This window comes from Nicotiana sylvestris, chromosome 3 (genome assembly GCF_000393655.2).
Source record: "Nicotiana sylvestris chromosome 3, ASM39365v2, whole genome shotgun sequence".
NCBI lineage: Eukaryota > Viridiplantae > Streptophyta > Magnoliopsida > Solanales > Solanaceae > Nicotiana > Nicotiana sylvestris.
Window position 1 is genome coordinate 105699789 of NC_091059.1, and position 9169 is coordinate 105708957.

Genomic DNA, 9169 nt, shown 5'->3' on the forward strand with positions numbered 1-9169 from the left:
TGTTATCCTCACTCTCGCTTCAACCACCCTCTCCCATACTTTCATGGTATGACTCAATAATTTGATACCCCTATAATTGTTACAACTCTAGATATCACCTTTGTTCTTATACAATGGAACCACCGTACTCCACCTTCACTCACCCGGCATCCTCATCGCCTTAAATATAACATTAAACAATCCAGTCAACCACTCCACACCTGCTCTTCCTACACACTTCCAAAATTCCACCGGAATCTCATTTGGCCCGGTCGCTTGGCCCCTACTCATCTTACATATAGCCTCCACGACCTTATTGACCTCGATACGCCTGTAGTGCCCGAAGTCACGGTGACTCTCGGAATGCTCCAATTCGCCTAGCAGAATATCATGATCCCCTTTTTCATTCAGAAGTTTATGAAAGTAAGTCCGCCATCTCCTCTTAATTTGGACATCTTCCACCAGTACTCTACCATCTTCGTCCTTAATGCATCTCACTTGGTCCAAATATCGAGCCTTCCTTTCTCTCAACTTGGCCAGCCGGAATAACTTCTTCTCCCTGCCTTTTCCCCCAGTTCCTCGTACACACGACCATAAGCCGCATTCTTATCCTCTGTGACCGACAATTTAGCTTCCTTCCTAGCTACCTTATATCTCTCTGTGAAGTTAGGATTTTAAAGTGTTTATGTCCCTGCTTGCCTATGCTTTGAGTATAAATTAATACAAAAACAGTCCCAAAATGCTCACAAGTTGTGCTTGATTGCAGGGTTGATTGACAAAGTGATGAAATGTCAAAGATCGGCTCAAAAAGGAGTGAAACCTGCTCAAGTATCAAAGACCAAGAGAAGTGAAGAAAAAGGGGCCTAGTGCGGACCGCGTAACAATGACCACGGCCGCACTAGGAGGTTCAGAGACTGGACATTTTCGAGCCTAAGGTCACACGACCACGGTAGGATTCACGTGGCCCGCGGAAAATCTTCGCGACCGCACTCCTGCTCTGTGCGGTCCGCGTTCATAGGGTTCAGCAAAGGGGCATTTGTCCTCATGCGGTCCGCGATCACGTCTATGCGGACCGCGCCAGTTGCCTTTGCGGCCGCGGTACACTCCCACGCAGTCCGCATCCCCCAGTTCAAGTCATCAAACAACTGAAACCCAAGAGCCAGTGCGGCCGCGGTCCGTTTTGTGCGGCCCGCACTGACCCCATAGGGGTATTTCTGTCCAGTTTTTCCAGCCTAGTATAAATAGAACATTTTACTATTTTTTTAGGAGAGGGTCAGATCTGAGAATAGGAGAATACCTACGCTTGGTGTTGTAGCCATTTTTGGCATATTTGCTTCCCATTAACAATATATTATTGTAGTTTCTTCTTAGTAATTAATTAATATGTCTAGTTCTTCATCTATTTCTTCCGTTTCTTCTTTAATTATGTGTAACTAAACCCATTAGCTAGGGTTGTGGCTCAACCCTAGTGTGGGTAATTGATGGGTATTGGCATCTAGGGTTAGATTGACTATGGGTGTTTGTTATTTGGGTTGATTTTATGATTTAATTTAGAATTGGTGGTTGCAAACACTGATTCAAGCTTTGTGGGGTTAACTCTTCTTGAGAAAGAGAGTTTATGACCTCAAAATTGACCCAACAAGGAATTGAGACGGACTCATGAGAAATGATAGTCCCAATTAATAGGTTAAATCTCGAGAGAGTAATCACCCTACTTGAACCCTAGTTGCTTGGTCTAATTTGCCAACCCAATTGGTCTCGAGAGAGTCAATTGGGTAAAATTATTCTCTCTACCGAGAGGTGTGAGAGTGGGTAAAAATTGTGCAATGATTATAGCATAACCCCCAAATAAGTCAATCGAACCTAAGTAACATCTACCTGTCAATTAGCCACCAAGGTAATGCCACAACCTTAGTGCTCTTCCTTCCCATTAATTACAACTTAGCAATATTCTCTTAGCATAATCTAGCTTTAATCCGTAGTTTTATAATAGTAATTATAAATACAAAAACTCAAAAGATGATTGAAGTGACATTAGAAGCACAACCACAACTCTAGGCTAGACAGAAAATACAACTCCACTACTAGCTCCTTGTGGAAATTCGATCCCGGACCTCTATTAGGGTAAAATCTATTGCGATCCGCTCTTCCTACCATAGTGTAGTGTCGAGTTGGCAGCGATTAACTTTTTGGTGTCGTTGCCGGAGAGCTTACGGTGTTGACTATCTATTTAGTTAGTTTTGTGTTTTGCTTCTGTTTCCTTCTTGTTTACTAATTTTGTTTGTGTCGATCAATCAGGTACAATGGCTCTTAATGCAAATGACCCTCTCAGCAATGTGATAGCGGGGGATGAGGTAGAGGATCTAGAACCAGATGAGGTCTTACCTCAACTTCCACGGAGAGGGCGACATGTCAATGTAAATGTAAATAAGAACAACAATATTCCAGACCCTCCTCCGCCACCATCGAGAGTGGCTCCCAGAGTTTTACTAAATCAAGGATATGCCAGTGCTATTGTTCCTCCCCGAATTCGGGCGGGGAACTTTCAAATCACAAATGTTATGCTGACCTTGCTCGAGCAAAGAGGGTATTTCACGGGTGCCTCCGATCAAAATGCCTACAAGAACTTGAAGTGGTGCGTGGATACATGCTGGGGTAGCAAGCAGACCAACGTGTCCGAGGATGCATTGAGGTTGAGGCTTTTCCCGTTCTCTCTTCGGGGTAAAGCATTGGATTGGTTAGAAAGGCTCCCCAATTATTCTATTACAACATGGGATGAATTGGCGGACAAATTTATTTCCAATTTCTTTTCTCCAAGTCATATGGCAGCTCTTCGGGATGAAATTCTAGCTTTCAAGCAAGAGCCAACAGATCCTTTGCACGAGATATGGGAAAAATATAGAACAATGGTGAAAGAGTGCCCTAATAACGACATGACCGAGGCTATGATTCAACAAACCTTTTATCGGGGTATCAACAACACGAATCAATGCATTGTGAACCAATTGGCTGGAGGGAACTTTATGAAACTTTCTTACCAAGAGGCATGTGATGTACTTGATGAAATGGCCGACACTTCTTCGGCATGGCAAAGCCGAGCAAATGTGCCCCAAGGTGACCCCACGGTCATCCATTTGCACAAGGAATTGCACGATCATGGCCAAGCCATCGCCAAACTTACAACAACTATGAATCAATTAGCAAAGACGCAATTGCAACAAGTCCAAAACCCACGCCAAGTCAATGCAATGGAAGGTTTTTATATGTAGAAAAGTAGGCAAAGAGGACAACAACCTCAAGGTAATTGTGAACAATGTGACAACAACAATGATGGTGGTGGTTATTCAAATGAGTGCTATGATGATCAAAGCGAAGAGGTCCAATATGTCAACAACTACCAAGGGAATAGAGGTAACTCTTCCAACCAACAATGGTGTTCTCAAGGAAATTAGGGCAATCAACAACAAGGCGGAGGTAATTGGAATAACAACAACCAAAACAACAATTGGGGTAATCAAAGCAACCAAGGAAATTGGAATGGGAGTAACAATAATTGGGGCAACAACAACAATCAAGGAGGGTGGAACAATAGCGAGAACCAAGGCAACCAGGGGCAAGGCTTTCAAAGGCCCCCCATGTACCAACAACCGAACAATCCACCCCCTTTCCTTCTCAAGGTCCGAGTTCGTCCGGAAGTAATATGGGGAGAATTGAAAGCATGTTCGAGCAAATGATGAAAAAGAACCAAGATTTCGAGGCCCAATTAGCTTCGCATAACATATCTATCCGGAACTTGGAGGTGCAATTAGGCCAAATCTCTCAAGCATTGAATACTCATCCCAAGGGTGCGCTACCAAGTGACATGATGGTGAATCTGAATGGTGGGAATAATAATCATGTGATGGCGGTTACAACAAGAAGTGGGAGAGGCGGTGATGTGAATGCCTCAATGCAAAAGCAAGTTATGGATGAAGATGTTGAGTTGCGGGATGATGATGTACCTTTGATTGTTGATGATGTGGTTAATCAAAATGCAAACAATGATGTGCAGATTGATATTAATGATGAGGCCGATGTAGAGACTCAAGATGCTGTGAACCCGTCTAGGGAACACGTGATTGACATGTCCGATCCGGTTGTACAAAAAGCCAAGGCACCTTTGCCTAGGCCACCTCCACCTTATCCTCAACGGTTAGCAAAGCAAAAGTGTGACAATCAATTCAAAAAATTCATTGACATGATGAAGAGCCTCACAATCAATGTCCCTTTGGTTGAGGCACTTGAGCAAATGCCGGGGTATGCGAAGTTCATGAAAGATTTGGTTAGAAAGAAGAGGTCGATGGAGTGTGAAACAATTAAGATGACTCATCAAGTGAGTGCCATAGTGCATTCAATGGCACCCAAGCTTGAGGATCCCGGAGCTTTTATCATCCTTTGTACCATCGGAAGTGCGGATTTTGCAAAGGCCCTTTGTGACTTGGGGACTAGTATTAATTTGATGCCGTACTCGGTATTCAAGAATTTGGGAATTGGGCAACCTCGACCTATCTCAATGAGACTTCAAATGGCGAATCGATCGATGAAGCGACCCTTGGGCATAATCGATGATGTTTTTGTCCGTGTTGATAAATTCATATTACCGGCTGACTTTGTCATATTAGATTGTGAGGTGGATTTTGAAGTGCCGATTATTCTTGGAAGACCTTTCCTAGCTATGGGGAAGGCATTAGTTGATGTTGAAGAGGGTGAGTTGACATTCCAAGTGGGAGATGAGAAGGTGGTATTCCATGTTTGTAAATCAATGAGACAACCAAATAGCACGGAGGTGTGTTCTTTTGTGGACATTGTCACAACCGTGATAGTGGATGACACAAGTTCCATGATCAATGTTGAAGAGCCTTTTGAGGTCGTGGTTCTTAACATGGATGTCAATAATGATGATAGTAGAGTGGAGTGCGTAAATGCATTGCATGGTATGAGTTCATATTCTTATGAGCCTAGAAGGCTATCTTTGGATCTTGAAAACCACAAAACTCCACCAACGAAGCCATCGATTGAGGAGCCACCGGTGTTGGAATTGAAGCCACTTCCTCCACACCTCAGGTATGGATTCTTGGGTTCAAATTCTACTTTACCTGTCATTCTTTCTTCTTGCCTTACTAACATGCAGGTTAAGGCCACCTTGGCAGTTCTTCAAAGGCGAAAGAGGGCAATCAGATGGACTCTAGCTGATATTCGAGGTATAAGCCCTGCCTTTTGCATGCTTAAAATCATATTGGAGGAGGATGTGAGGCCTTCACTTGAGCATCAAAGAAGACTAAATGAGGCTATGCAAGAAGTAGTAAAGAAAGAGGTTATCAAGTGGCTTGACGCAGGTGTGGTTTATCCCATTTCTGACAGTTCATGGACTTCTCCGGTGCAATGTGTACCGAAAAAAGGTGAAATGACTGTGGTGACCAACGACAACAATGAGCTTATTCCGACTCGGACAGTGATGGGTTGGAGAGTTTGCATGGATTACTGAAAGCTGAACAAGGTGACTAGAAAAGATCATTTCCCATTGTCATTCCTTGACCAAATGCTCGATCGTCTTGCGGCCCGGGCTTTTTGTTGTTTTTTGGATGGTTACTCGGGGTACAATCAAATTCTCATTGCCCTGGAGGACTAAGAGAAGACGACTTTCACATGTCCTTATGGCACATTCGCTTTCTCCAGAATGCCATTTGGATTATGTAATGCTCCGGCGACCTTCCAACGTTGCATGATGGCTATTTTCACCGACATGGTGAAGGATATCTTGGAGATCTTCATGGATGATTTTAGCGTGGTTAGGGATTCTTTTAAGGAGTGCTTGGTAAACTTGGATAGAGTGTTGGCCCGGTGTGAAGATACCAACCTTGTTCTAAACTGGGAAACATGCCATTTTATGGTAGAAGAAGTTATAGTGTTGGGTCACAAGATCTCGAAGCGAGGAATTAAAGTTGATAAGGCCAAGATCGAGGTTATTTCAAGGCTTCCTCCCCCTACTTTTGTCAAAGGGGTGAGGAGTTTTCTTGGGCACGCGGGTTTCTACCGGAGGTTCATCAAAGATTTTTCTAAGGTAGTTAACCCGTTGTGCAAATTGCTAGAGAAAAATGCCAAGTTTGTTTTTGATGAGAAATGCATGGAGGCTTTTGAGCTCCTTAAACAAAAGTTGACCACTACCCCCATCATCAGCGCACCAAATTGGAGCTTACCATTCGAGCTCATGTGCGACGCGAGTGACGTTGCGGTGGGGGCAGTTTTAGGCCAAAGGATCAACAAGATGTTCCATCCGGTGTACTACTCAAGCAAGACTATGAATGAGGTTCAAAAGAACTACACAGTCACCGAAAAGGAGTTATTGGCTATTATTTTTGCTATGGAAAAGTTTCGTCCTTATCTTATGGGGGCTAAAGTTATTGTGCACACCGACCATGCCGCCCTTAGGTATTTGATGACCAAGAAAGATTCAAAGTCAAGATTGATGAGATCGGTTCTTCTCCTTCAAGAGTTTGATTTAGAAATTGTTGACCGGAAGGGTAGCGAGAATCAAGTGGCGGACCACTTGTCCCGTTTGGAGGAGGAGGGGAGGCCTTGTCACGGCCTTGAGATCAATGATACATTTCCCGACGAGCAACTCCTTGCGGTGTTAATAAGTGGAATACCGTGGTTCGCCGATATTGCAAACTATCTTGTTACCGGAATCATCCCGTGTGAGCTCTCTTTTAACCAAAGGAAGAAGCTCAAACGGGATAGCTTGGATTATTATTGGGACGAGCCCTATTTGTTTAAGATTTACACCGTTGGTGTGATTCGACGATGTGTCCCGGAAGAGGAGCAATTGGGTATTTTGGAAGTTTGCCATTCCTCACCCTATGGTGGACATCATGGCGGGGCCAGAACGACTTCTAAAGTGCTTAGTTGCAGATTTTATTGGCCTACTTTGTTTAAAGATGCCGGTATGTGGTCAAAAGATGTGATGAATGCCAACGAGCCGGTGGAATTTCAAAAAGGGATGAAATGCCCCTCAATACAATTCTCGAGGTAGATATTTTTGATGTTTGGGGCATCGACTTCATGGGTCCTTTCGTGAGCTCTTGTGGAAACACTTACATTCTGGTGGCAGTAGATTATGTCTCCAAGTGGGTTGAAGCCGTGGCTTTGCCCAACAATGAAGCCCGGAGTGTTGTGGCATTTCTTAAAAAGAGTATCTTCACGAGGTTTGGCACTCCCGGTGCTATCATTAGTGACGGGGGATCTCACTTTTGCAACAAAGCTTTTGATTCATTGCTAGCCAAATATGGAGTTGATCACAAAGTAACCACCCCTATCATCCTCAAGCTAGCGGTCAAGTGGAAGTCTCCAACCGAAAAATTAAGACTATCTTGTCTAAAACTATAAATGCAAATAGGACCGATTGGTCGAAAAAATTGGATGATGCTTTTTGGGCCTATCAGACAGCTTACAAGACTCCGATTGGTATGTCCCCGTACCGGTTGGTGTTTGGGAAAGCTTGCCATCTTCTGGTGGAATTGGAGCACAAGGCTATATGGGCCTTGAGGAAGTTGAACTTAGAATGGGATGTTGCTGCAAATCTGAGGGTTGAACAACTTAATGAGCTCGATGAGTTTAGATTCCATGCATACTCCAGCTCGTCCTTGTATAAGGAAAAAATGAAGTACCTTCACAACAAATATGCTCGGGGCAAGGAGTTCAAAGTTGGAGATATGGTTCTCTTGTTTAATTCCCGGTTACGTTTGTTTCTAGGTAAGCTCAAGTCAAAGTGGAGTGGGCTATTTGAAGTTGTGTTCGTGACCCCGTTTGGTGCTCTTGATCTTAAAAACAAAAGTGGTGAAGTCTTCAGAGTCAATGATTACCGGGTCAAGCATTATCTCGGAAAGTTCGATGGCAGCCACGTAGTGGCGTTTCTTCATCTAAAGTGATGTGGTGGTAACATGCGTCATGCCACGACGTTAAATCAGGCGCTTCTTGGGAGGCAACCCATGTGTAGCTTAGTATTTTTGAGCTAACTATTTATGAGATGTTGCAGGGATTGTGTTGAAGTAGTGCAAAACAAAGTTGGAAAATGGCATAGTCTCTGAAGATTGCCAGCTGGAGGAGGAGCCCAGACTCCAGCTACTCGCACTCCAGAGCAGATGTCTCCCCAGTTTCAGACTCCAGCAGCTCAGCCAGTTAGAGCAGTTCAGTCGGGTGTGGTAGCTCAGACCGGTGATGGAGCAGCTATGTCTGCCGACGCTTTGTGGTGATTGGACAGGTTCACCAAGCTCTTCCCTACTACTTTAGCGGTGCATCTTCTTCTTCTCCTGATTTTCCAGGAGCTTCTGCAGTGTGTCCTCAATGGACTGAGGAAACTGAGTAGTGGAATGTGCTGAATGGGCCTCAACTGTAGCAGACAATGTAGACAACTTGGATGTCGCAGCTGACATCCAGTTGTTCAAACTGGCTAGTGTCCGGCTCAACTTCTAGGCCATGAAAGGATGAGTCCGGGAAGAAGGGACCCCCGTGTCAACTGAAGTACTGGGGACAGCAAAGAAGGAGGGTCGTGGAGGCAAATCATCATCAGTGGTGACCGTAGGCATGGTGGAAGGCTCTGTGGGGGGCTCAACCGAAGACACTACCGCCATTGGCTCCTCAGACTGGCCAACTGGAGTAGAGGAAGGCGGCTTGTAACTTTTGTCTTTGGGGTTGTCTGGCCCCTTCAAACTGTACCAGGAAAATGGAGCCACAGGTTTTACCTTGACGTCAAACGGTCTTTTCTTCCCCTCCAAGTCCCGGAAATACATAGTAAGGGTGATGGAAAAGGGTAGTTCTGGTCATGCTCAACCCCTACTGCAGAAATGGTGCGGGACATCACATTTCCTTCATTGATAGGGGAACCTACCATAATAGAAGCAATAAGAACCGCTCGGGCAAGTGGAATGGTCTGATCATGAGTGGTCGGGTCGAGCCGACTGCATACAAAGGTCAACCACCCTCTAAACTCGAAGTTGAAAACTCTTCGAAGTATTTTGGTCCCTACTTGTAGCCATTCTGGAACCGTACCCAGGATTTCCAGGTAGGAAGCTAACCACGGACGAACCTCTTCGCCCATTGCTAACTTTTCATTGTACAGGGACTCATCTTCGTCAATGAACCCCAAATACTCATT